The sequence below is a fragment of the Elephantulus edwardii genome, unplaced genomic scaffold (genome assembly GCF_000299155.1).
Source record: "Elephantulus edwardii isolate Elephantulus edwardi_28Jun2011 unplaced genomic scaffold, EleEdw1.0 scaffold00099, whole genome shotgun sequence".
Taxonomy (NCBI): domain Eukaryota; kingdom Metazoa; phylum Chordata; class Mammalia; order Macroscelidea; family Macroscelididae; genus Elephantulus; species Elephantulus edwardii.
In genome coordinates this window covers 6,877,865-6,905,455 of record NW_006399849.1, presented here as the reverse complement: position 1 = coordinate 6,905,455, position 27,591 = coordinate 6,877,865, and the positions used below count along the sequence as shown (strand labels likewise).

The following is a 27,591-nucleotide window of genomic DNA, read 5'->3' as shown; positions in this document are numbered from 1 at the left end:
TGTGGCTGACTCTGAGAAGAATGGGAATCCCAGAACACTTGATCGTGCTAATGCGAAACCTATACTTGGACCAAGAGGCAGTCATCAGAACAGAGCAGGGTAACACTGCATGGTTCAAGATTGGGAAAGGTATACGCTAGGGATGTGTCCTATCTCCATACCTTCTCAACCTGTATGCAGAACAGATTATCTGAGAGGCTGGGCTCTATGAGGAGAAGTGTGGCATCAGGTTTGGTGGAAGATCTATCAACAATCTGCATTATGCAGATGACACAACCCTGCTTGCTGAAACTGAGGAGGACCTCATACACTTGCTGCTAAGGGTCAAGGACTGCAGCCTTCAGTATGGATTGAGGCTCAATGTCAAGAAGACAAAGATTCTCACCACTGGACCAACTGGCAGCATCAGGATGAGTGGGGAAGAGATTGAGATTGTTAACAACTTTAGTTTGCTTGGCTCCATGGTCAACACTCTTGGCACCAGCAGCCAGGAAATAAAAAAAATGTATTGTGATGGGCAAGTGTGCTCTTAGGGACCTCTCCAAAGTACTAAAGAGCAATGGTGTAACTCTGGAGACTAAGGTGCGTCTGATACAGGCTATGATCTTTGCAATTACTTGTTATGCATCAGAGAGTTGGACAATGACTAGGGAGGATGGAAGGAGAATTGATGCCTTTGAGCTGTGGTTCTGGAGAAGAGTATTAAATATACCATGGACTGCCAAGAAAACTAAGAGATTCATCCTGGAGAGGGTTAAACCAGGCTGCTCCTTGGTGGAAAGGATTCTGGGGCTTCATCTGACATACTTTGGACATGTTGTAAGGAGGGACAGGTCCTTGGAGAGGAACATCATGCTTGGGATGGTAGAGGAACAGTGCAGGCAGGGAAGACCCTCTATGAGGTGGATTGATTCAGTGACTGGGGTAATTGGGATGGGTGTGCCAGAGGCAGTGCGAATGGCATAGGATAGAGAGGGGTTTAGGGCTGTTGTACATAGGGTCGCTATGAGTCACAAGCGACTCAATGGCACATAACAACAATAACAACAACATCTGACATACTTTGAATATGTTGAAAGGAGAGACCATTCCTTGGAGAGAGACATCATGCTTGGAACGGTGGAGGGATTTCCAGCGCAGAAGGGGAAGACCCTTGATGGGATGGATTGATTCAGTGACTGGGGCAATGGGGGTAGGTGTGTCAGAGACAGTGAGATTGGCACAGGACAGAGCAGGGATTAGGGCTGTTGTACATAGGGTCGCTATGAGTCACAGGCGACTCAACAGCACCTAACAACAACAACAACCACAATGTATGGAAAGGGGCTTAAAATGGGTCTCTTAATGTCAATAAATATATACATATATATGCTTATTTAAGCACATTAATTTCTATTAAGTCAAATAGAGATATTTATAGCCTAGTTTGTAAACAAAAATATTTCTACAGTAATCAAAATAAAAATGAAGTGTGATAGTGGGCATAGATCAATGGTGATTCATTTTATAAAACACAGTGTACAGGAATAATCGTATTAAACACAATGTGAATGAATGAATGAATGTGTAAGATGCAATGCATATGACTGAAGTACAATTTATTATACTAATTTGTATGAAAAAGATAAAATTTTTTAAAATAAAAAATAAATGGTAAAGATATAAATAATATAAATGAATACGAATACGAATACAAATACAAATATACATATACATATACATATACATATACATATACATATACATATATATCCACAAACACTAATGATTACTTGCCCTATTATTGCAGGGACAATATCAGATCTTATCTCTTCTATTAGTGTAGTCACTGAATCCTCAAAGGACACAAGCCCATGCATGATTCTCATTATTCAAAATGATCCTCCAAGCTAGTCTTTCTCACTGTAATTGCACAGGTAAAGAGCAGATGGTTTAGTTAGTAAGTGGAATTTAAACCAGATCCACAGAGGTTCAAAGCCTGAGCTCCTTTTGTTAGGCCACCCAATTCTGCTTTTGCAACGATGCTGGCAGTGTGCTTGATGATCTTGACAAAGGGTTGACTCTGGGTGGGCAGAGGGGAGAGTAGGGACAACTGAGTAGGGACATATGATAGCAGTCAAGGTTAAGAGATGGAACCACAGAATGCATATTTGAAATAACAATAAACCAATTTATCTGGAGCAGGGGCTCTATGTAAGCAAGAAGCAAAAGGTAGGGCCAGAAAATTAGATTGAAGTTGATTGTGGAGGCCTTGATGTCATTCACTAGCTCACTTTAAAAATGTGAAATTATTGAGGATACACTATGCTTCATTCTGAAGATACCAAGAGAGAAAGGAACAGAAGCTGTAGCCCTTGGCCTTGCGCAGGGAGGATCCATTTGAACCAGTGCATGGCAGAAGTACTCTCAGGCTGTGGTTCATTTGTATGGAGGATGCCAGCAGCCCAGGGAAGAGGACTGTCATTTGTACCTTGCATAGAAAGTCATCATGAGAGGCTTCGTAGAGGATATGATTTCATTCTGTAATTAAATGAGCAGCAAAGAAAAGACTTGAGCACAGATGTTGTTTTAAAATATCATTCACAGAAGCTAATTCAACGGTAGCATAACAGCACACACAAAGCACAGTGACTCTTAGAGACTCATGCCAAGGGCTTCCAAAATAGTGGTCATTGTACCTACCTAAGCAAGAGGAGAGGGCAGAAATGATGGACATGCAAAGCGGGGAGTGGGGGGTGTTTAAACTACCACAAAGGAAAACAACTTCAAAAAGACTTGACAGCTGACCATTGGGGTGAAAGACAGGGGATTCAGGAACAACTCTCAGGACCTGTCTTTAGCTGAATGGAAAGAAATAACATTGTCCTGATGAGAAGAATATGAGCTCTCTTCAAGAGCTCAAGAAATATCCAGAAAGAAAAGGGGTCGCAGTTTAGGCCGACAGACAGAGATCCAGAGCGGGAAGTGCTTGATTTCTGCCCTTTGTTCAGTACCCATCTGCTTATGTATCATCCAAAACATAAGGAGTCTGCCATTGATGGACATTCAGAGCTGGTAATGATAATAAGAGTCATATGTGATGTCAATCAAATCACCATAATAATCAACATGAACATTTGTGGAGGCCTGGTTTTGTACTCAGCACTCTGCTAAGTATTTTACAGAGGTACACATTCCTTTAATGCTCTGTTTTACATCACAGGAGAGGAAACGAAGGCACAGGCAGCAGAAGCCACTTGGCCCAAGATGACATAGTAAATGAACAGCAGAACTTGAGTTCAAACACAGGCTATGCATTCATTGCTGATTTGGCAACAATTAGCTGATGAGGCTGAAGGGCATTTGAAAGATTGCTTAGAAGACTGAAGACATGGATTTTGAGACTCATTTCTTGATTGTGAAATGGTCACTATAACTCTGGTGTCTTAGTGGTAAGAATCTGTGCTGCAATCCTGAAGGCACACAGTTTGAATCAGCTGCTCCACAGAAGAAGGATGGGCAATCTCCTCCCAACTGCCTCTGAAAACCCACCGGAGTGTCAGCAAGGGGTCGTTTCCAATGGAATACAACATGAGAGTCATAGTTAATTCAATGCACCAAAGAATAACTAAAGCTTAAATTGAAGAAGTGATTCTCCAGTTACTTTTAAGTATATTTGCAACAACCTAGGGAAGTAAGTTTGTATTTTCAGCTGCTAAGTTCATGAAATGAAAATAAGGACTAAATATGAGAAACAAGATCCTATCACCTAAATGATACGCTGGAAGTCTAAAACACATGTAAGATTTCAAAGACTTAGAGTGAAGAAAAATTGTTAAAGATCTCATTGGTGATTCAAATGCTGAGCAGAAGCTGAAATGATAATATTGTTAAATACTAAGCCCTCTACTATTGAGTCACTTTAATATCTGACAAACTTTTACTGAGTTTTAGGCTGTATGCGTAGTGGGAGAAGACTGTGTGATCTATCTCCCACAAGTGGCTGGTGGATTGAACTGTGACTTTTGGTCTTAAACACTGTTCTTATGTGGCGTCAAGTCACCTGTGACCCATACAACCCTATGTGTACTAGCTCTGGAGCCTGTCCTAACCTAAGCCAGTCTCACTGATTCTGACTCACCTAATTGCATTTCCTCAGTTACTGTATCAATTAATCTTATCTGGGGTATTCCTCTCCTGTGTCATCCCTCCACCTGTCTGAGCCTGACATCCTTCCCCAAGGACTGGTTCCTCTTGGCCATGTGCTGAAAATACAAGAGACGAAGCTTCAAAATCCTTGCAACTTGGCTTCACCCTCTCCAGGGTAGACTTGTTTGTTCTCCTGGCAGCCCACAGTATATTCAATACTCTTCTCCAGCACCACAGCTCAAAGACATAGATCCTTCTTTTATCATCTTTATTGTCCAGCTCTCTGATGCACAGCAAGTAATTGTGAAAATCAAGGCCTGGATCAGGTGCACCTTAGTCTCTGGACTGATATCGCTGCTTTTCAGTACTCTAGAGATGTCCCTGACAGCAGATTTTTCCCGGTGGAAAATCTTCTGATTTGTCTTCTGATTTCCTGACTGCTTGTGCCAAGAGAGTTGATTGTGGAGCTGAGCAACTTGTAATTGTTAACAACCATCTGTCATGAACTTCTTATTTTAAACTAATGGATTAAAGAATAGTATAATGTTGTAGTTGTGGCCCTCAGCCAGGTTCAAATTGTCTTCCTGTCAAACATTCTTCTAGGTGGTATAGTACTGGTCTGTGCGTTGCTGTACAGAGGTAACTCGTGGTTGCTGTGATGCTGAAGCCTGTGACAGTGATGTGCCAAACGTGGTGGGTCACTATGAGTCGTCTACGACTCGATGGCATTAAACAACAACAACAAACGACAGTTTGGTTTTTTCAGTTTTTTTTTTTAAGTTGTTTCTTGTAGCTACCAGAAAATGCACCAGAAAGTTGGATAACGACTAGGGATGATAGAAGGAAAATTAATGCTTTTGAGCTGTGGTGTTGGAGAAGATTGTTGAATCTACTATGGACTGCTAAGAGAATGAACAGGTTCATCCTTGAGAGGGTTAAACAATGCTGCTCCTTAGAGCAAGGATTCCGAAGCTTTGTCCAACCTATTTTGGACATGTTGCAAGGCAGGATCAGTCCTTAGAAAGGGACGTCATGCTTGGGAGGGTGGAGGGACAGCATATAAGAGAAAGACCCTCAGTGAGTTGGACGGATTCCGTGACTGGGGTACTGAGGGGAGATGTGTTAGAGACAATAAGACTGGCACAGGATAGAGAAGGAGTTAGGGCTGTTATATTTAGGGTCGCTATGAGTCACAAGTGACTTGATGGCACATAACGACAACCACCAGAAAATTAAAATTTATGTTTGTTAAGCATATATTTCTATTGGGCAGAACTAGTCTAAATACATAAATGAGAGGAAAACTACATATAAGATGAATGACAAAGTTAATGGAACTGATCGCTTCCTGTTCTCATTTTAGACACCTGTGTGGATAATACTAATATTTAGAATGGGCATCCCAGAACAGACAATTGTGTTCATGCAACACATAGACCAAGAAGCACTTTTCAAAACTGAACAAGGGAACATTAAATAACATCAAAAAAGCACTTACAGAAGAAAATAAAAGCCTTTAATGTGGATTATATTTCAACATCAAGAAACAAAAATTCTCACCACAGGATCAATAGGCAACATCTGGATAGATGAGGAAAGGTTGGATTTGCCAAGAATTTCATTTTACTTGATTCCACAATCAGTATCTCTGGTACCAATAATAAGAAATCAAGATGGGTTGAATTGGGAAAATCAGGGAAAAATAACTCAAACTACACTTTCCTGTTTTTGTTTTTGTTTTTTTATCTCTTCACACTTCAAGGAGAATTCTCTTGTTCACAGACAGAGGTTTTCTGTCTTTCATTTACATTCTGTGTTCTCACGCCAGTCTCTGTTATATACCATGAATGGACTACAACTCAGAGTGACCCTATAAACAGTGGCTCTGAGCCTTGCCCTATCCTGAGACAATCTCTGTTTCTGACACACTTAATCCCTTTGCCACTGTCACGTTAATCCATTTCACCTAGGGTCTTCCTCTCTTGTCCTGAATCTCCACCCTTTCAAGTATAATAACCTTCTCTGAGGACTGGTTCCATCTGGCAACATGTCCATAGTATGTGAGAAAGAGTTTCAAAATCCTTGCTCCAAGGAACAGCTTGGTTTCACCCTCTCCAGGACAGACTGTGTGTGTGTGTGTGTGTGTGTGTGTGTAGGTTTAAATATATGTTTTACTTTCTACTGGGTTATTTACTAAGTTTGTAGATACTGATTTTCACACCGGTCTTTCCCTTTTCCTTTCCCCACCTCACCCTCCACTCATCAAATCGTGCAACCTTATGATTAACATACTAACTCCCCACCCCATGCCCATTCTCAACTTTCTGCTCCCTCCTCCTTGTATCCTTATACACATTCAACAACAATGGTCTTATACAGTATTTGTCCTTATGGAACTGAATTAGTTAACTTAGCATAATGCTCTCCAGTCCCTCCCAAGTTAAGTAATGATTTACAAAATCATTGCTCTTGCATGCTGTGTAGTATTCCATTATGTGAACGTACTATAATTTCTCAATCCATTCAATTGTGGTTGGACATTTGGGCTATTTCCATTTTCTTGTGATGGTGAATAACACTGCTATAAGTATTCGTTTGTGCTTCAGTCCTCCTTTTCTCAGGGTATATTCCAAGCACTGGAAGACCTGGGGCATATAGAATTTCTTTGTTCAGCTTTCTGAGGAAACATCACACTGCCTTCCAGAGTGGTTGTACCATTTTACAATCCCATCAACAGTGGATAAGAGTTCCTATCTCTCCACATCCTCTCCAACGCTTATTGCCTACTGCCCTGTTAAACTTTGCCACTGCTACTGAGGTTAGATGGTATCTCATTGTGGTTTTGATTTACATCTCTCACCTTGCCAGTGATTCTGAGCACTTCTTCATATGTCTGTTGGCCATCCAAATATCTTCCTCCATGAAAATTCTTTCCATGCCTTTTGCCCATTTTGTAATTGTGCTATCAGTCTTTCTTGTGGAGGCCTGGCAGGATTCTGTAAACTTTTGATAAGATCCTTGTCTGAAATGGTATTGTCAAATGTTTGTTCTCAGTAGGTTTTCTTTTCACTCTGTTGGAAAATGTTTTTGATGTGTACATCTTTAGAAAGTCCCATTCATCAATTTCATCATCTCATTTCTAGCTGTAGTTGACGGTCTTTTTATGGCATAGATTAGGCCAGCTAAGCTTGATCCCGGTTTGTCTCTGATGAACTTTATGGTTCTGGGCTTTGCTCTCAGGTCTCTGATGCACCTTGAGTTGATATTTGAGTATGGTGTGAGATATGGATCCTGTTTCAGCTTTCTGTAGGTAGGAGGAGGACAGACTTGTTTGGTTTCTTGGTAATCCACAATATGGTCCACACTCTAATCCAGCAACATAACTCAAAGGTATTGATTCTTCTTCTGTCATCCTTATTCGTGGTCCAGCTCTCAGATATACAGCATGTGAATGAAAAATCAAGGCCTGGAAGAGGCACACTTTAATCTCTAGACTGACATCATTGCTCTGGAGAGGTCCTTCACAGCAAATTTTCTCAATGCAACTTACTTGTCTTTTGATTTCCTGACTACTGATGCCAGGAATGCTGTGGATCTGAGCAAGACAAAATCATAAACAACCTGATCTTTCCTCCATCTATCATGATACTGCCTACTGGCTCAATGGTGATGATCTTTGTTTTCTTGATATTGATATGTAATTCATATGGAAAGCCATAGTCTTTGCATTTCTGCAGCAAACACTTCAAGTGTTGAATTTTCCAACTAGGATTTACTTTATTAGAGAATCCATGGGAGGGACTAAAAGGAGTGTCTGAGTGTTTCCATGAGAAAATAATAACCAGTAGTTAATCTGTTGTTAATTGTTGTTGCTATTAGGTCATGGTGACTTGACTCTCAACCCAGAGTGACAAAATGTGACACTGCAGTATGGCCTCATGGAGTTATTTGCAAGGAAAAAAAATTATCGCTTTTTTCTTCCCAAAAAATTCTTGGTGGGCTTGAACCTCTAGACTTTTAAGTGGCAAATGAAAACTTATATTTCACCTAGACATCCTATAGTGAGCTGTTGGCCTGGAAGCCTCTTGTTTAGAGCCAGTCAGGGCTTGGTACATGGGCCTGGGCATTTAAAAGTTGGCTGGGCCCTCTGGAATTTGGCCTTCAGGCCTGATGTGTTAATTGTGTTTGGTATGAACATTCTTCTAAGTGATACAGCACTGGTCTGTCAATTTGCTGTCCTATGGTAACTTGGGGTGGCTATGATACTGAATGTTGTGCCACTGTTATGTCACATACCATAATGGCTACTCATGGTGGGCAGTGCTTGGTGGAGCTTGCAGATTGAGACAGACTTGGAAGCGGGAGTGGCATCAACTTCCTAAACAACATGCCTCTGGAAATTCTATCAACTTAGAGAAATGACAATAGTTATAGAACAGGTGCAGCTCTTTTGCTCATAGAGTTGCCCTGAGTAGTGCTTAACTCAATGGTACATAACAACAACAACAACAATAGACATCCTAAATCTTGAATTTCTCTATTATACTTGAGGCAAACTTGTTGCTTATTTTAAAATTAACAGTTGCCAATAATGCTGATGTTTGCTCTATAAAAGTAATATGAGCAATAAATGAAAGGATATTATGGTGCTGTTGAGTTGACTAAGACTTATAGCAATGCTATGAACAGATTAAAATCTTGAACACTTATATTTATTTGCAATTTAAGAAGAGCAAGGCTTTTATAATAAAATGTGCAAAGGACTAGAGTCAAAGAAGAAAAAATAAAGGAATAACTTGGTTGGCATTTCTCAAGCTGAAAGAACTGAAAAAGAAATTCAAGCCTCACACTGCAATACTGAAAGATCCTATGGGCAAAATCTTAAGTGATTAAGGAAGCATCAAAAGAAGATGAAAAGAACACACAGAATCACTGTCCACAAAGAGTTAGTTGGCACTGAAAAATCTGAGGAAGAAAAATGAAGTTGAAGCTGTATCAAAGGCACCGGCAAAAAGAAATAAAGCCCTAGGAATTGATGGATTCCAACTGACATGTTTCAATTAACAGCTGCAACCCTGAATGTGTTCAGCAGTCTATGCCAGGAAATTTGGAGGAGAGCTGCCTGGTTGAGTGAAAGAAATTCGTTATTTGTTCCAAATCCCTAGAAAGGTGACCCAACACATTTGGAAATTTTTGAATAATATCATTAATATCACGTGTAAGCAAAACATTGCTGAAGAGCATTAAAAATGGCTAGAACAATACATTGAAAAGGAACTGCCAAAAGTTCAAGTGGGGTTCAGAAAAGGCCAAAGCACTAGGGATATCATTACTGATGTCAGATGGATCCTGACTAAAAGCAAATTCCAGAAGAATATATATTTGTGTTTTACTGATTACAAAAAGGCATTTGACTCTGTGGATTATAACAAATTATGGCTAAAATTGAGAAGAATGGGAATTCCAGAACATTTAATTCTGCTCTTTAGCAGACTAAATCAAGAAACTATTGGCTGAACGGAGCAAAGGAATACTGTATGGGTCAAAATCAGGATGTGAGTCAGAGATATAGACTTTCTCCTTATCTATTCAAACTGCACACTGAGCAAATAATTTGTGAAGCTAGATTCTATGAAGAGGAACATGACATCAGGGTCAGAGAAAGACTTAGCGACAACCTGCATTATACAGATGACACAACTTTGCTTCCTGAAAGTGAGGAGAACTTAAAACTCTTTCTACAGAAGATCAAGAATTATAGCCTTCAATATGCAATACATCTCAACATCAAGAAAACAAAAATCCTCACTATGGGGCCAGCAGTCAACATCATGATAAACAGAGAAAAGATTAAAGCTGATAATGATATAATTTTGCTTGAATTGACAATCAACACTCTTGGTACCAGCAGTCAGGAAATATGGAGACATATTTCAATGGGCAAGTCCACTGTCAAAGACCTCTCCAAAATACTTAAGAGCAATGATATTAATTGGAAGACAAGGTGTACCTGATTCTGGTCATGTTCTTCTCAATCACCTGTTACACATCACAGAGATGGACAATGAATAAAGATGACAGAAAAATTAATGTCTTTGAGCTGTGGTGCTGGAGAAGGCTACTTGAATATCCCATTGACTACCAAAAGAACAAACAGATATGTCTTAGAGAAAGTGTACCTAGAGTGTTCCTTTGAGGCAAAGATGAAGCTTTGTATCTCATACCCTGTTGCCACATACGTGTTGCAACATACATGTTGCTAGGAAAGGTTATTCTTTGGAAAGGGACATTATACTTGGAAAGATAGAGGGTTACAGAAGTAGAAAAATACCCTCAAGGAAAAGTATTGACACACTGCAACAATTGGTTCAAATATGTCAGAGATGGCGAGGATGGTATAGGATAGATCAGGGTTCAGGTCTGTTGTTCATAGGGTCGCTTTAAGTTATAGTCAGTTTCATGGTATCCAACAACAACATAATGTGCCAGTTATCTTGAAACACTTACTATCTGTCCATACAGTGATTCAGATAATTAGAATTACAGTTAAATGCCATTACAATGACCTCTGAGAAAACTAAAGGTATATATTTATATTACATTTGTCTTAAGTATTTGAACATTCAAATAGTTGTCTAACTTCCAGATACCTCTGTTGCACTCTCAATACAGCATAATGCAAGACTAAGCTGCTCTGGCTTACTTCTCGTTTCATTTAGTATTAGTATATTGAGTATTGGCTATACATATATTGTAACAGCCCTCTATAAAGGAGATTTCAGCAATAAATTCTCCATAGACTTATTAACAAATTCTCTGTGGTATGTATCATATTAAAAGTATAATGGAATACCAAACAGCATCATCTATAGATGATAGCAATGAGTTCCTCAACTGTGACACAAACATAAATTTCCCTGGCTAAAAGAAATCTTGGGGGGAAAAGATAAACAAATCCATTAGGGAGGGTATTAAATGCATTTGAAACAGTCTTAATAAAATGGCCAGGCTCTTGGGAAAATAATAAATCTAACTACTACTGATAAAATGGTTTTCAAAACTATTAAGCTGGAATAACACAAAAATACCCACATCTGGCCAAATAAGACAACTATGTCCCTATTGAATTTCCAGTAAGAAATGTTCGGTTACACAAAAAAACCCCAGAATCTTTTATTTTACAAACAACAAAATAAAAAGGGGCAGAAAACTCAATTTCATTTGTATGGCCATGAGCATAGTTATTTTCAATAACTGGGAATGGCACATTACTTTTTGTTGATTTCACTTCTGTTTTCTACTAGAATCTAGAATTATGTAATTTATTGGCTCCCTAGCCACAAAATCCATTTGTATTGGTTTCTGGTGATTATAAGACCTTAGCATCTTCATTTAATATTTACTACAGAAAATGTAGTAATAATAGGTAAGTGTTTGATAAATTATATCTTGGTGTTAATACTTAGGTTTTGTAAAGTGTTGTTTAATTATCAAGATTCCAAATCAGAGTGTTAATGTCAGCAATAAAAAGATTAGGAAGAAATTCTGAATAGTTTGGTTAGGGGGGTGTGTGTGTGTTTTAGTGAGAGAGAGGGAGAGAGAAAGAGAGAGAGAGAGAGAGACAGAGAGACAGAGAGAGAGAATTATTTATCTTCTGTTCAAACTGTATTCAGAGATCCACCCCTCCTCCCCTCACTATTCCATGCAGGTGAAAGTAAAATTCTGAACTGGAAACAAATAACAAATGAATGGGGAAAAAAATTACAACCTTAACTATATTAGGCTAAGATTTTCACAATTACTTGCTATGCATCAGAGAGCTGGACAATGGCAAAGGATGATAAAAGTAGAATTGGTGCCTTTGAATTGTGGTGCTGGAGAAAAGTATTGAACGTGCCATGAAATGCCAAGAGAACAAACAAGTGTGTCCTGGAGAAGATGAAACCAGGTTGCTCATTAGAAGTGAGGATTTTGAAGCTCCATCTCACAAATGCTGAGCGTATTTGCAGGAGGAACAAGTCTTTGGAGAAACACATCATGCTGAGAAGTGTAGAGGGGCAGTACAGACAAGAAAGATGGGATGAATCGACATAGTGACTGCGGCAATATGGGCAAATGTGTCAGAGACGGTGAGACTGGCTCAGGATAGGTCAGAGTTCAGAGCTATTGTGTATAAGGTCACTAAGAGTTACAGGAGACTTAACAGCTCACACCAACAACAGCTCTTAATTAAAAGTCTAACCTACAAATGTAAAGGTTTCTCAGGATTTTTACACGGCCATCTTCTTCCACATCTTGAACTCTGATCTCTTTGATATTTCTGTCTGCATATTTGCATCTTTTCCTCCTATCAGAGTCTCAGTTTGGCTACGCCTAAATTATTCTCTCCACTCTAGAACCTTCTTCCTCTCTTTTAATTCCCTGCTTGGCTGTTCCCAGTTAACTGTGCAATTCTTTTGTCAGAAATCCAAGATTCTCTGTAGTATCAAAGTATCATCATGGAAACAGCATCCTCTTTCTTTTCTTATGCCATTTTTCAGTCCTTGTCATTCTTTCTACCCCAATGAGTTTATCTATTTTATTATAGTTATCTTTTTTAAAAAGCCAAAAACCTTCACTTTTCCTCAAATAATTTGTAACCAGCCAGGAAAATACACTATAGGAATAATATAAAAATATACAAAAATAACATTGTAATCTGACAACTTGTATTAACTCTTGTGGTCCAGTGGATAAGTGACTGCTGCCAGCTCAAAGGCAGACGGCTTCACATCCACCAACTGCTCAGAGGGAGAAAGATGGACAATCTCTTCATGCACATTATAGAGTCTCTGAAAACCAGCTGTGAGTTTGTTTTGACTCAACACCATAATTGAGTTAATCGGAACTGTGTTAACCACTGTCAAATTATCTCTAAAGTTGTTGTTGTTGTGTACCACTGAGTCAGAACCAACCCATAGCTGACCCCCGGTGGGTTTCTGGAGGCAGTTAATGGCATGGGAGGAGATTGCCCATCCTTCTCCCATGAAGCGGTTGGTGAACTCGAACTGCATGCTTTTGGGATTGCAGTGCAGCTTCTTGCCACTAGGCCACCAGAGCTGCCTATCTCTGAAGTATATTTTAACTATAAAGCTCTCATAATACACTTCACTCTGCTAAAATTATGCCTTCATAGATGCTGCTGTTTTATTCTTTCTTAAACAAAGCCAAACTTCATTTGAGTAGCTTCAATAGCATACCTTGGATTAAAAAAAAATTCCTTAGTTTAGCTTGACAGCTAAATATTGTCTTATCCTTCCTTTCGTTTTATCTCCCACAATCTCTTCTCAAGTCCATTACGTTTGACCATACTTAGGAGTTCACACACCACCACCCACCACCTCCACTCCACCAAATGCTCCCTTGTTTTTGCACATTGATGTCTTTGTCAAGTTATTCTCCCATCCTTTCATGCCTTTCATCCTCAACGCTGCAAAATAAAATACAAGCTTCAGGACCCAGTGCTATTTTATCCACAAAAATAGTCTCTGCTACCCTGACTTGTAAATCAATTCCCATTTACCCTAGCTGCGAAAACATTTTATCTTTATCTCTATGGGACTCAACAAAATTTAGTCAGATAACTGAGACATGAGTCCCAGCCCAACTCTAGCATTTAACCAGCTTCATGGCCTTGAGCAATTAGCTGTGGTGAGGTTCTAAGCAACAGTTAAGCACTCAATTGCTAATTAAAAGGTTAGTGGTTTGAATCTACCCAGTGACTTTATAGCAGAAATAAAACAGAAGACCTCTCATAATGATTCCAGTCTTAGAGTTAAGTCTGGGAACTCTATGGTGCAGCTCTACTGTTAAATGGGATTGCTTGAGCAATAATCAGACCCAAAGGTAGCTAGTAACAAAAACCACTTGGCATGTGGGTTTGAATAGAATCCCCAAGTGACAAAAATGTTTTCACACTCAATGACTAGACAAAAGGTTATCAGTTCATCCTCAAAATCTGAAAAATAATAGTTTACACCCAGATAACATTATTCCAATGTTTGCCAAGGACAGAAAAGCAGGGATAAGGAAGAAAAACTTAATCGGTAATAAACACTAATTAAAATGGCTGAAAGGGAAGGCATTATAGAGTAAGCACATGTTTACACACTGTGAGTGTTGAAATTATTGTTATAAAACAAAATATGTAGAAATTATTGAAAAAAACACTCTAATGCTTTGTAGACATTCACTTAAGTTACAAAAAAAGTATATGGAAATCTTCTGAAGACCAGTGCTTCTAAAGGTAGAGTATCCTAACTGAGGGCATTAGAGATGAGGTGAGCTTCTAGATTAGTGGTGGAAAGGCCCCCGGATGCTGGTGAGCCTCCCCAAATATCCACTGAATGAAAATGTGCTTTGTAGTTATACCTGGATGTTAAAATTACTTTCAGCAGAAGTGATAGTCTGTGACAAAAATGTAATGAGTCAAGAACAGCACTGGGCTCATGCTTTACAACTCCAAAGTTCATGCCCAAACAAATACTAGTAATAAGTAAAATGTTTGGTAAATCAAAACTTTACAGGAGCATCTCAGAAGAAAAGCCTGGCAACCTGCTCCCCAAAAGTCACAGCCTTAGCAATTCTACAGTGCTTTTCCACTCTGCACACACTTAGTTATCACGGAGCAGAAGCAACACACACCTGCTATGAACATCATGGTCTCGAGTGAGACTTCTGAAGACTGTGGATTCCAGTTTTCCATATCAGTTGAAGTGCTGAGACCAAAGGAAACAATACATTCAAATCCACGTTTTAAAATACAAAGCTCTGTGTAACATGAGCTCATTCTCTGCCATGAGTTCCCTTGCTTTTACTATTTTTGCAGAGACTGTCTAGTCCAGAATCCAACTACTAACATGGTCTCTGAAAAGTGCGGCTCTAGAGGACAACTAAAGTCTCTCTGATGGCTTAGTGGTAAGGAGTTATACTACCAACACCAAAGTACAGAGTTTAAAACCACCACCTGCTCCATGGGCGAAAGATGGGAAATCATGTCTCATTCTGTGAACTGCTTCTAAATAACCCACAAAGGGGCAGGCTATGAGTCAGTTCCAATTCGATGGTACATAACAGCAACAACAGCATATGGCTATAATTACACTTTCTGTTTGAATTTTTTACTGAGCAGTTAGACTAGGATCTTGCTGAAGGCATGAAACTTGTCTTACACAATATTTAGTTCTTATTCAGTAGATGTTTGAGGAACACATGAAGGTATAACTGAATGAAGAAATTAATTAGATGTTTTCCTGATATCTAGATCTCTTGGAACAATAATATGTTACTATCTTTCTTTGAACAGTAGGTTCCATATGCGCTGCCAAGCTTGAACCAACTCATAACTGATCCTCTATAAATCACATGGGAGAAGACTACCAATCTGTCCCCCTAGAGCCATTAGTGCATTTAAACTGTGTACCTCTTGGCTGGCAGCGCGACTCCCTACCCACCAGGACACCAGGGCTCTATAAGGGCAGGCTTTTTGTGTGACCCATGTTTGCATCTACATAGACCAATGTGCACTTTATGGATTAAAAGTCTGTAAAATGTTGAATAGAAAAATATAATTGAGCTGGGTGACAAAATAGGAGGTTCCTGCATACAGAGCTTTTCTGCGTGACAGTTCTTCCCGGTGTGCATGCAATCTTAATGTCTGTTTAACTCTGCAAATGAGGCTAATTATATTTACCATCAACATTGCAGTTACTGTGCACATTGAATGAAATAATGTTTGCAAACATAGATACATCTTTTGATGGTTTTGTAAGGCACATTTCAGTGGAATCATAGCTTACTTGGGTTTAATTTCTAATATCAATCTCTCATGGAAAAAGAAGATAACACAGACAGGATATCACGGCAAATCCCTAAAATCACTCAAATGGAAGGGAAGGTATCCACGATATAGCAGGTCCTTAGAATATGGGGCTGACAAGAGAGTAACAGATTCACATCCCTTAACTCACACTTGGAGTCCATGATTGTAGCAAATGGTTAATGACTCAGCTAAGAATGAAAAGATTGGAAGTTCAGCATCATGCAAAGGCTCCTGGGGACAAAGTATTGCAACAATCTGCATCCAAAATAACCAGCCATTCTAAATGCTAGGACACACAGTTCTGCTCTGACATAGGTGAGTTCACCCTGTTGTTAAGTACCGTCAAGGCAGAAACGACCCAGAGCTGATCTGCCAGTGGGTTTTCAGAGGCATTGAATCACATGAGAGAATATTGCTCAGCTTTCTCCGATGAAACAGCTGGCGGATTTGAACTGCGTTCCTTTGCACTGGCGGTTTACAGTTCCTTACCAGTAAGCCACCAGAGCTCCCTGGGATCACAATGAGTCATAGTCAATTTGGCAGCAATTTGCTAATTGATTTCCATTATACTTCCTAGTAAATCCTAGGAAAGAAAGTGAAATCATCCTATTTGTAGTTGCTATTCTTTCTTCTCTCCCTCTCTCTACATGTTTGGCTTAATGTGTATTTGAATTTGCATTATTAAGTGCTCAGTTGGTGCAACTCTATTGATTTGACTTTTATAGATTCAGTTAAGGTCTTCTCAGTCACAGTGCATATAAAAACCTCTCTTTAGCCTGAAAGGATTAATGAGTCTGTGTAAACCTCATTATCTCCTTGTAACTTATCCCTAGTCTTTCCTATAATACCTTCAATTCTAATCTGGTTTGAGCTTTAATAATGGCCACTGATGTGTTTGTTGTTATGTGCCTTCGAGTCGCTTGCGACTCATAGCGACCCTATGTACAACAGTCCTAAACTCCGCTCTGTCCTGTGCCAATCGCACTGTCTCTGACACTCCCATCCCAATTATCCCAGTCACTGAATCAATCCACCTCATAGAGGGCCTTCCTCTCCTACGCTGTCCCTCCACCCTCCCAAGCATGATGTCTCTCTCTAAGGACCGGTCTCTCCTCACAACATGTCCAAAGTATGTTAGACGGAGCCTCAAAATCCTTGCCTCCAAAGAGCCACCCAGTTTAACCCTTTCCAGGACAAATCTGTTTGTTTTCCTAGCAGTCCATGGTATTCTCAATACTCTTCTCCAGCACCACAGCTCAAAGGCATCAATTCTCCTTCTATCCTCCTTGGTCATTGTCCAACTCTCCGATGCATAAGAAGTGATTGCAAAGACCATGGCCTGTATCAGACGCACCTTAGTCTCCAGAGAGACACCATTGCTCTTCAGTATTTTGGAGAGGTCCCTAACAGTAGACTTTCCCATGGCAATGCGCCTTTTAATTTCCTGGCTGCTGGTCCAAGAGGTGTAGGCTGACTTAAGTCTTCCCAATCTTTTTGGGGTGATTTTCAACATATCTGGAGTCATAGACATTCATAGTCATAGGTCTGGCATGTCCTGTTCACGAGCCTCCTTGTGCTGGATTCCTGGTACTATCATCTTTCAGAAGCAAATAACTTTTCCAATAGCATGAGAAGACTTTACTGGCAGAAAGAAATATCAGGGAGAAACAAAACCTTTTGCAAATAAAAATGGAAATGAGCTATATTGCTACCATAGTAGAAACCTTACTACAAGTAAAAGAAAAGGAAATTACATTGTGTTACTCTTGCTTTCATGGCCATTGAATTGCTGGCAACCAAGAGCGAGAAAGAAAATAGAAACTAAAAGAGAACAAGAAAGCTGCTGGTATTCATAACGTTCCTGTTATATACATGATTGATTGCCATGGTAACACTAGTACCATATGCCTTATCTTACATCTGATACTGGCATAGATTGTTCAGAAATAACAGTACAAACAAAAGCTCATATTTTCTTTCATGGAGGCAGAGAACATGAGGGCAATCACAGTTTTAAGAAAACTGAATACTCATCACTAGGTAATTTGTGGTTATTTAACAAACTTTGTGGCCATATTTGTTATTATTTTCAGGGATCATTGGAGTCAACCATACCTCAAAGTGACCCTAAAAACAACAGGTCTGAAACTTGCCCTACTCTGCACCATGCTTACCGTCTCTGATACGCTCACAGGTTGGGCATTTTCCTCCTTGTCTCTGGCCCTCCAGTTTTCTGGGCATAACGCCCTTATCCAAGGATTAGTACCTCCTGACAACATGTCCAAAGTATGTGAGACAAAGTTTATTCATTATTTCTGTCTCTAAAGAGCACTCTATTTGCACTTCCTCCAAGATTGACTTGTTTATTCTTTTGGCATCTCATGGGATATGCAGTATTCTTCTTGAACACCACAACTCAAAGGCATTGATTCTTTTGTTATTCTTAACCATTATCCAACTTTAAGAGATATACTAAGTAATTGAAAGACCATGGTTTGGATTAGTCTTTAAATTGACATTCTCACTCTTACATACTTTGGAGATACCCAAGACAATAGACTACCCCAACACAACTATCTTTTTAATTCTTGATTCTTTTTATGATAGGTGTTGATTGTGCATGCAAATAAAATTATATTCTTGATAATTTCAATCTTTTCTCCATCTATCATCATGTTGCCTATTGGTCTGGTGGTGAAGATTTTTGCTTTCTTGATGTTGGCATGCAATCCATATTAAGGGATGTAGTTTTTGGATCTTTGGCAGCAAGCATTTTAAGTTCTCTTCACTCTCAGAGAGCAACATTGTGTCATCTATTTAACACAAGTTGTTGATCACACACACACACACACACACACACACACACACACACACACGCATATTTGGTCCCATTCCCAGGAAAGGTGATCCAACAGTTATGTGTAAATTATTGAACCATATCATTAATATCACATGCAAGCAAAACGAAAACTGAAGATCATTAAAAAATTATTTTAATAGCATACAAAGAAATACATGAAGTTAAAGCTGAACTTAGAAGAGACCAACCATAGCACCAGCGATGTCACTGTTAATGTCAGATGGATCGTTGCTAAAAGAAAATAATACCAGAAGAATGTCTATTTGTGCTTCATTGACTCTGCAAAAGCATTTGACTGTATTAATTATAACAAATTATGGCTAAAATTGAGAAGAAGGGGAATCTCAGAGCACTTAATTGTGATCATGCAAAACCCACACCTACAGCAAACAGAATAGGGTAGCACTATATGGTTTCAGAGTTGTATCCTTTCTCCACACCGATGCTGAGCAAATTATTCAAGAAGCTAGACTGTATGAAAAAGAATGTGACCATGGGAAGATTTATCAGTAATACACGTTATGCAGACAACACAATCCTGCTTGCTGAAAGTGAGAATACAGCCTTCAATGGACGGATAGTATCTCAACATCATGAAAACAAAAATATCTTATCACTTGAGCACTAGGCAACATCATGATAGATGGAGAAAAGACTTAAACTGCTAGTAACTTCATCTTACTTGGATCCATAAGCAACACTCTCGGTATCAGCAGTCAGGAGATCAGAGAATGCATTGCACTGGGAAAGTCTGCCATCAAGGAGCTCCAAATTATTGATGAACAATGATGCCAGCTTGTGAACTAAGGTGTTCTTGTTCAGGTCATGTGTTTGGTTTGGTGTTTTTTCCCCCCAATCACTGGCTATGCATCTGAGAGCTGGATCATTAACACGTTGCCACACACTTTTTAAATTGACGCCCATGCTTAGAAACACATTTGCCGTCATTTGCGGCAACGTGTTAATAAAGATTATAGAAAAAGACTGAATGCCTTTGAACTGTGGTGCTGGAGAAGAAGAGTGAATATTCCATGTCTTGCAGAAGGTGAAGCCAAAGTATTCCTCCTAGGCAAGGGTGATAAAGCTTCATCTCACCTATTTCGATCAGGGCTATTCCTTGAGGGGTAGTACAATGCTTGGAAAGGGTTGGGTCAATGAAAGAGAGGAAGATCATCAACCAAAACTGTAGCAATGGGCCCTAGTGTGTCAGAGCTTGTGAGGATGGCCCAGGACAGGACAGGGATCAAATCTGTTGTTCATAGGGTCACTATGGTTCATACTTGGCTCAGCAGCACCTAACAACAACATGTATAAAATATAATTTAATTTATGATAATTTTCCTCAAATTTTGGTGCACTGAAAATCAGTAAACAGAAGTCACATGCTCTGAGTGAACTATCTCAGCCCTATAAGGATAAATACTGTATAAAACCATTAATGTAGAATGAGCATGAGCATCCAAGGGGGAGGGCAAGGGGGAATGGGGAACCTGAGGGGTGAGGAAGAGTGGTCGAGTTTAATCATGGGGCCACACACTTTGATGGGAGGGTTAGAGCAATAGGATGAAACTGGTGTGAGAAACAATGTATTTGAATTTTGTAAATAAACAAGTGTAATAAGAAAAAAGCCACATGCTTATGGGAACCACCATACATTATGATAGCTAACATATTTTGTGAGCTAGTTTACTGTTGGTTTCCACACTACATTAAACTGAAATTCTTAAGAAATCTTGGGAGAATTTTAATACTGTCATCATGTACACTAGGTAAGTTAACTTTTTTCCCTTACACAGTCATTGTTTAAGAAAAAAAATCACAAAGGTAGAATTTGTGTTTTTATAATTAAGTATTTCCATACCTGAAAGCTCAGCCTCAGTTGCCCTTCCTGTCATCTACACACGTTCTGTTGTACATAGGGTTTTCAGAGGCCTGCTATTTCAGAAGTGGATGACCAATCCTTCTTCCTAGTCTGCCTTAATCTGAATGTTCAGATTTAGGAGTACCTGACAGACAAGCAATTTATAGAACAGTGAATGATAAATCCCTCATTGTGGAGTTAGCCATTAGTTATAGTGTTGTCCCTGCCCTTGGCCCCTGTGTGTTGACCCACTTATTTCCCACCTCCACCCTCCACCAGGATACCCCTTCACTTCTACCGAATCCCTTCAGCATAACTGTAAAACTGAGACAGAGTAGTCCTTCTCCCAACAATTTTTGTATCATTGGTTAATATCATAGAAATGTAAATACCACAATACCAAGTTTACCACCCCACCACAAACTTAAAGACTGTGGGTGGACTATATAAAGTCCAGAGATGGGAAAATCATTGCAGAGGACTTCACAGTGCACATTAAAAGGCAGTGTTCAGAACTGCTGTTCACAGGGTTCCCATGAGTCATAGTCAAATCGATGGCCACTAAGAAAAATATTACTAAACTCAAGGAGTCCAGGTGGCACTGTGTATTAGTGCTCTATTGCTAAGCTAAAGGCTCACGGTTTGAATCCACCGGATGCTCATAGGGAGAAACATCATCAGTCTACTCTTCTAAAGGTCTCTAGCTCTTGCAATCTGATGGAAGGTCTCTATGAGCAATTGGCTAACTTTTATGGGTTTTTTTTCTTGTTTGTTTTATTATTAAACACATAGAGGAAGGAATTAACTCAGCAGGAGAAAAACCTGACAACATGCTCCAATGAAGATTACAGCTTAGAAAACCTGTGGGCTGGTCTGCTTAGTCACATGCATGAAAACTGACTCTATAACACACTAAACCAACAACAAAATACAAGGTAAAAAAAGAGTTGGTGATTTCTTGGAAGACTGGGCAAAGAAGACACAACGAGAGTGTTACTCAGCTTCTAATTTGGCTAACTGCATAATAATGAACTGGATTAGGGAATAAAAAGGAGAAACTGATTTTGGGAGTGAAATGATAAACTCAGCTTTGGCTGTCCTGATAAAATACCTAAGGGAACTCTGTCACCTAGTGAATAGAGAGTTGTACGGCCCAACCAGAGTGAGTGGCTCGAACCCGTCAGCTGTGCCACAGGACAAACGTGAGTACCACCGTCTCGTGAGATTTACTGCCTCTCAAAACCCACCGAGGCTCAGCAAGGAGTTGGTTACAACTCAATGACGAGTTGTTCTGGTTTGATAAAATTTTCAAGAAGCAATATAATGAGAGTTTAAAAGGAAGAATGGTCAGGATAGAAGTTGGAAGTTGCTGAAATGATTTTCAAAAAGGAAACACTCTTATTTACTATCTCGCTATTGCTAATTGGAAAGATAAGGACTTGTAGTGGCTTTGCGGTAAGGAGTTACCCTTCCAGCACAAAGACACATGGTTCAAATTCACCAGCTGCTCTGCTGAAGATGAGCAATTTCCTCCCATACAATTTGTTGTTGTTATTAAATACCATCGAGTTGAGTATGACTCATAGCAACTTTACAAACAACAGATCTGAACTTTTGACACATTCAGATGGACTCAAGCTTATTGCCTCAGACACCGTGTCAGTCCATCTTACTCATGTCATCCTCTTCTTCACTGACCCTCCACCTTTCCAAGCACGATGCCCCTTTCCAAGGAATATTTATTGTCTCTGAAACCCCATTAGAGGGTCAGCAATGAGTTGGTTCTGACTCAACCATACATAACGTCAGCGGTTGGAAACATAAATTTCACAAGAATTTAGTGAAATGCCCATTAAGATTCAGCCCCACAGGACAAAGCCTTACACATGCTGTGATTTAAAGCATGATTTTATCTTTGTGATTCTAGAATTGAAAGTGAAGGGAGACTCTTTGGCCAACAGACTCATAAATAAATGATCGTATTAGGGAGAACGGCTAAAAAGCAGACAATGGTGTCATAAGAATGCATAAATATACCTAACATAGTCTGATAATTTAGGGAATGTTTTCTTGTGGAGGATGCAGCTTGAATGATGAGTAATAACTTGTGCTATTGAACATGGCATGATGGAAGCCCGGAGCATATTTTGAAATTCAGAACACATTCCATCCTGTCTGAGAAACTGATTATCTCTCCCTTAGACATCTGCATTTTCCTTCTCCTCAACCCTCCTCTCATCAATGTACTTCTCTTTATTATCACTGCAAAAGAACCTTTTAGGCGGAACAACTTCTTTATAAACAGCAGCCACAACAACAAACCAAAACAACTGCCATGGAGCCAGTTCTGTCTCATGGTGATTGCAAGTGATAACTATGTAAGAAAAACTCCCCCACAATACTTGGTACCACAGAGCTGACCCAAAGTCAGTGCACTTATTTCTAAAGCTGTCAGCAAATTGACAGATTATCCATCTGCCTTATCTATAAACTTTCAGTTGTAACACATGTATGCATATACAATCAGTTTGTATAGGAAGTAGCATTCTAATCCTGGAGGGCTTTGTCAAATTCTACTTCACAGATTACATATTACAGAAAGGGGGAAAAAAAGCAGAAAGGGTTTCCTTTTTCTTGTAGTGAAAGATTATTTATTCAAGAATTTTGCTTGTTCCAGTTATTGGTGTTGTTATTTGCCATAATATCACTTGCAAGTCATAGCAACCCTATGTACAACAGCTCTGAACCCTGCCCTAACTTGAACCAGTTTCACTGTTTCTAACACATCTACCTCCATTACTCCAGTTACTGTACCAATCCATCTCATCTGGGGTATTCCTCTTTTGTGCTGTTCCTCTGCCCTTCCAAGTGTGATGTTCTTTTCCTCGGACTGTTCCTTCCTGGCTACATGCCTAAATTATGGAAGATGGAGCTTCAAAATCCTTGCTTCCAAGGAGCAGTTTGGTTTCATCCTATCCAGGATAGACCTGTTAGTTTTCTTGGCAGTTCATGGTATATTCAATACTCTTCTTCAACATCACAACTTAAAAGGAATTTATTCTTCTGCTATCATCCTTAGTGACTGTCCAGCTCTTTTGAAGTATAGCAAGTAATTGCAAGGACCATAGCCTCTATCAGGTGTACCTTAGTCTCTAGACTGACATCATTGCTATTGAGTATTCTGGAGAGGTCACTTATAACAGATTTTCCCAATTCAATTTATCTTTTTATTTCCAATATTGTTGTCTGTGGACCCAAGCAAGCTGAAGCTGTTAATACTCAATTTCTCCTCCGTCTATCATGATGCTTCCAATAGTTTCAGTGGTGAGAATCGTTACTTTCTTGATGCTGAGCTTCTATCCATATTGGAGACTGTGGTCCTTGACTTTCTGCAACAAATGACTCAGATTCTCCTCAGTTTCAGCAAGCAAGGTTGTGTTCTGCATAATGCAGTGTTGATGAGTCTTCCTCCAATCTTGATGGCACATTCTTCCTCATAGAGACCAGCCTCCAAGATGATCTGTGCTGCATATAGATTGAAAAGGTATGGAGATAGGACACATCCCTGCTGTATACCTTTCCTGATTTTGAACCATGCAGTGTTTCCTTGCTCTGTTCTGACAACTCCTGTATAGATTTCAGATGAGCGCAATCAAGTGTTCCAGAGCAGAATGATACATAGATAAAGAAATAAATTTCTACAGAATAATTAAATCTGTTAATGTGCCTAATTTGCCTTAGAAAGGTATTTAAAACAAGAAGCTGAGTATGGATCTCTGGAGGCTCTTGTATGTCATTGGCAGTAACTGGCTATATACTGTGTCATTCTTAGACCAAAATAAAAGGCTGTAAAGGTAGATACTAGAGGAATGTAGAACAGATACAGAAGAACAAAAGGTCATTGCCTGTTAATCATCCCTGAGATGAAAATCTTTGTTTTCTTGATGTTGAGTTTGAGTCCATATTGAATGCAGTCCTTGACCCTCTGCAGCAAGTGCTTCAAGTCCTCCTTAGTTTCAGCAAACAGGATTGTGTCATAAATGAAATTATCACTAACATTCCTTCCTTAAGTGAAATACAGCTCATTCACTCATTACTATTGGGTAGGAGCTTACTTTTAGTTGACCATCAACTGGGTCAGACTGTGAATCACAAGAGAGGAGGATTATCCATCTTTCTCCCTCAGAGTAGCTGGTGGAGTTGAACCTTAGAACTTATCCACTAGCCCACCTAGTATTTAGTAAATTGACTGTTCAAAAGTATAATCATCCTTATCCACTTCCTTAACTTTATTTTTGCTACTCTTAACTTACCTCATATAACTCAAACACCTTATCCCTGTGATTCCTTTAATATTCACATCAGTGTTTCAACTACAAAGTTCTCAGCTGGTGTGTGTTATTACTCATGCACAGGCATCATCATCCCCAGGGAAACATTCCTTAAACACTCAGACTATGCTAGCTACCTATTTATGTACTCTCATTGCACACTGTGGGCAGGTTGCTAGGAGAGGCTATGCCTTGGAGATGGGCATCATAGCTGGAAAGGTGGAGGGTTGGCGAAAAGAGAGGAAGACTCCTCAATGAGACAATTGACACAGTGACTGCAGCAATGGGCTCAAGTGTACAGAGATGATGAGGGTTGCACAGCACAGGACAGGGATCAGATCGATTTTTCACAGGGTCACTGTGAGTCATACTAGACTCAACGACACCTATAAATAACAATTGCACAATTTTATGTGTTAAGGAAGGACAAGTACCTGGAGCTAGATATAATACTTGGTTAAAGGGAAGTAAAATGAGAAAGAAAAGGCCTTCAGTGAGATAGACTGACACAGCATCTGTAACAGAGCCTTAGGTACGACAAAGACTGTGAGGATGATGAGGGACTACTGGATATGGGGTCACAATGAGTCAGAACTGACCCGAGGCCACCAAATGACAACAACTACACTGCTGTATGGTGGAAATTAAGTGTTAGTCTAACGAGCGAACCAGCTGAAGGTTCAGATCTACCCAGAATTATCACAGAATATAAAGTTGGTGATCCACATCTAAAAAGATCCCTCAAGCTTAATCCAACTCATTGCCGTGGAGTTGAAACCAACACATAGCTGTTCCTTAATTGGGTTCTCAATGCTTTAAAATCACAGGGCAGGAGATTGCCCATTTTTCTTCAAAGGAAACTCTCAGAGTCACTGAAAAAATCCATGAAGTGTAGGTCTTCTACTCTGAAACACCTGGGGGTCACTAAGAGTTAGGACTGAGTGCAGAAGAGCTGACCATGTCTGGTTATTATCATGCTATTATACTATTTATCAGCAGTTCCCCAAATATAAGAATATATTTATACCTTCATCACTGTAATGAAATTGTTCCTGTAAGGATTTTACACTCCTTGGCTTCTACTAATACAGGGCTTCAGTCTTTTGTATCTAAGTCAATGCTGCCCACCACTGTGAAATTATTTTTTATCCAAAATGCAGAATATTCACAGAAACTAGGAAGCTGGACAAAGATAGACATTCAGGGATGAAGAAATTCATTATTATTTGAAATGTAGATGCTATTTTGTAGATTTGTAAATATGAGAACAGCATGATAGGATTCTAGAAAAATCTCTGTGGAAGACAGGAAGAAGACAAGGGTAGAAGGAAACCAATTATGGAACTGGAAGTCTTTTCAGGCAAGAGAGGATGAAGTCCTGGACCAATGCACCAACAGTGGATATTACTACAAGGAGAGAGGCCAGGAGGTTGTGAAAGAGTTAAAATGGAGTGGGTTGGGGCAGTTAGACTGACTGAGAAGTAAGAACAATTATTTCTACTGTCTGTGTTTGGTGTCCAAGAGCTGGTTCCAACTAACAGCAACTCTATGTATGACAGAGAGAAACATTATCCGATGCTGCACCAACCTCACCACCTTTGTTATGTGGTTAAGTCCATTGTCATAGCTACCTGTTAAGATGCCTCACTAAGGATCTTCCTCCTGTCTTTCACTGACTCCCACTTTATCAAGCATAATGTCTTTTTTCCTGATAACACATTCAAAATAAGTGAGATTATGTCTGTACTGCGAAAATAATTTCTATGGATACCATTTAAGTGTTTCTTTGATTCCAGGACTAACAGCAAGAAACGTCCTCACATATTCATTATTTCAAAGAACATGCAATTCTTGGCTGTGCTTCTGAGATAGATTAGTTTGTTCCTCTGGTCTCCTACAGTCTATTTAAACACCCTTCGCCAATATCATAATTCAAAGGCATCAATTCTTCTGGCACACAATAGGACAGAGCTCAGATCTGTTGTTCACAGGGTTGCTATGGGTGGTACTCGACTCAGTGGCACCTAACAACAACATGGCTGATCCATTCTAAATCACTGGGGCCCTGCATGCAGGGTTGGCTGTGTGGCAAAGGTTCATTACCAGATTTAAGGGATGGTCACTTAATATTTGTTCTCTTCACTGCAAGTTTCTCTTCAGTTCTTCATTTTACTTTGAAAGGCAGCATCTGGCCTGGAGCGTCAAGAACATATGAGGTCATTTGCTCTGTTTTCTTTAATGAAATCTAACTTGTACCTCGACTAACAGAATAATGGGACCTGGAAACGCAATAAGGCACACTAATTCAGATAAATCTCCAGCCAGAATTGCTTGAATTATTAATTATTTGAAGCTATTTTTAAAATATGGCAGTGGTCTATTTTTAGCCAACTTGAAAAAGTGCTCTCAAATGGTTAGCATGAGAAATAGAAAATTATTTCCACAAATAAACAGAAATATTCATTTTATGGATGCAAAAAATAATTTAAAGGTTTTCCCAGTATTCTTCTATTCTACTTGTTTATATTGTTGTTGTTGTTGTTATGTGCCG

The 27,591-nt window shown here is 39.4% G+C and overlaps 1 protein-coding gene across 5 annotated transcripts in view; it reads right to left on the bottom strand.

The window, feature by feature from the left end:
• PDE4D (phosphodiesterase 4D, cAMP-specific) overlaps positions 1 to 27,591 on the bottom strand; it is a 2,352,803-nt gene that overhangs the window by 573,926 nt on the left and 1,751,286 nt on the right. The gene's annotated exons all lie outside the window — the stretch shown is intronic.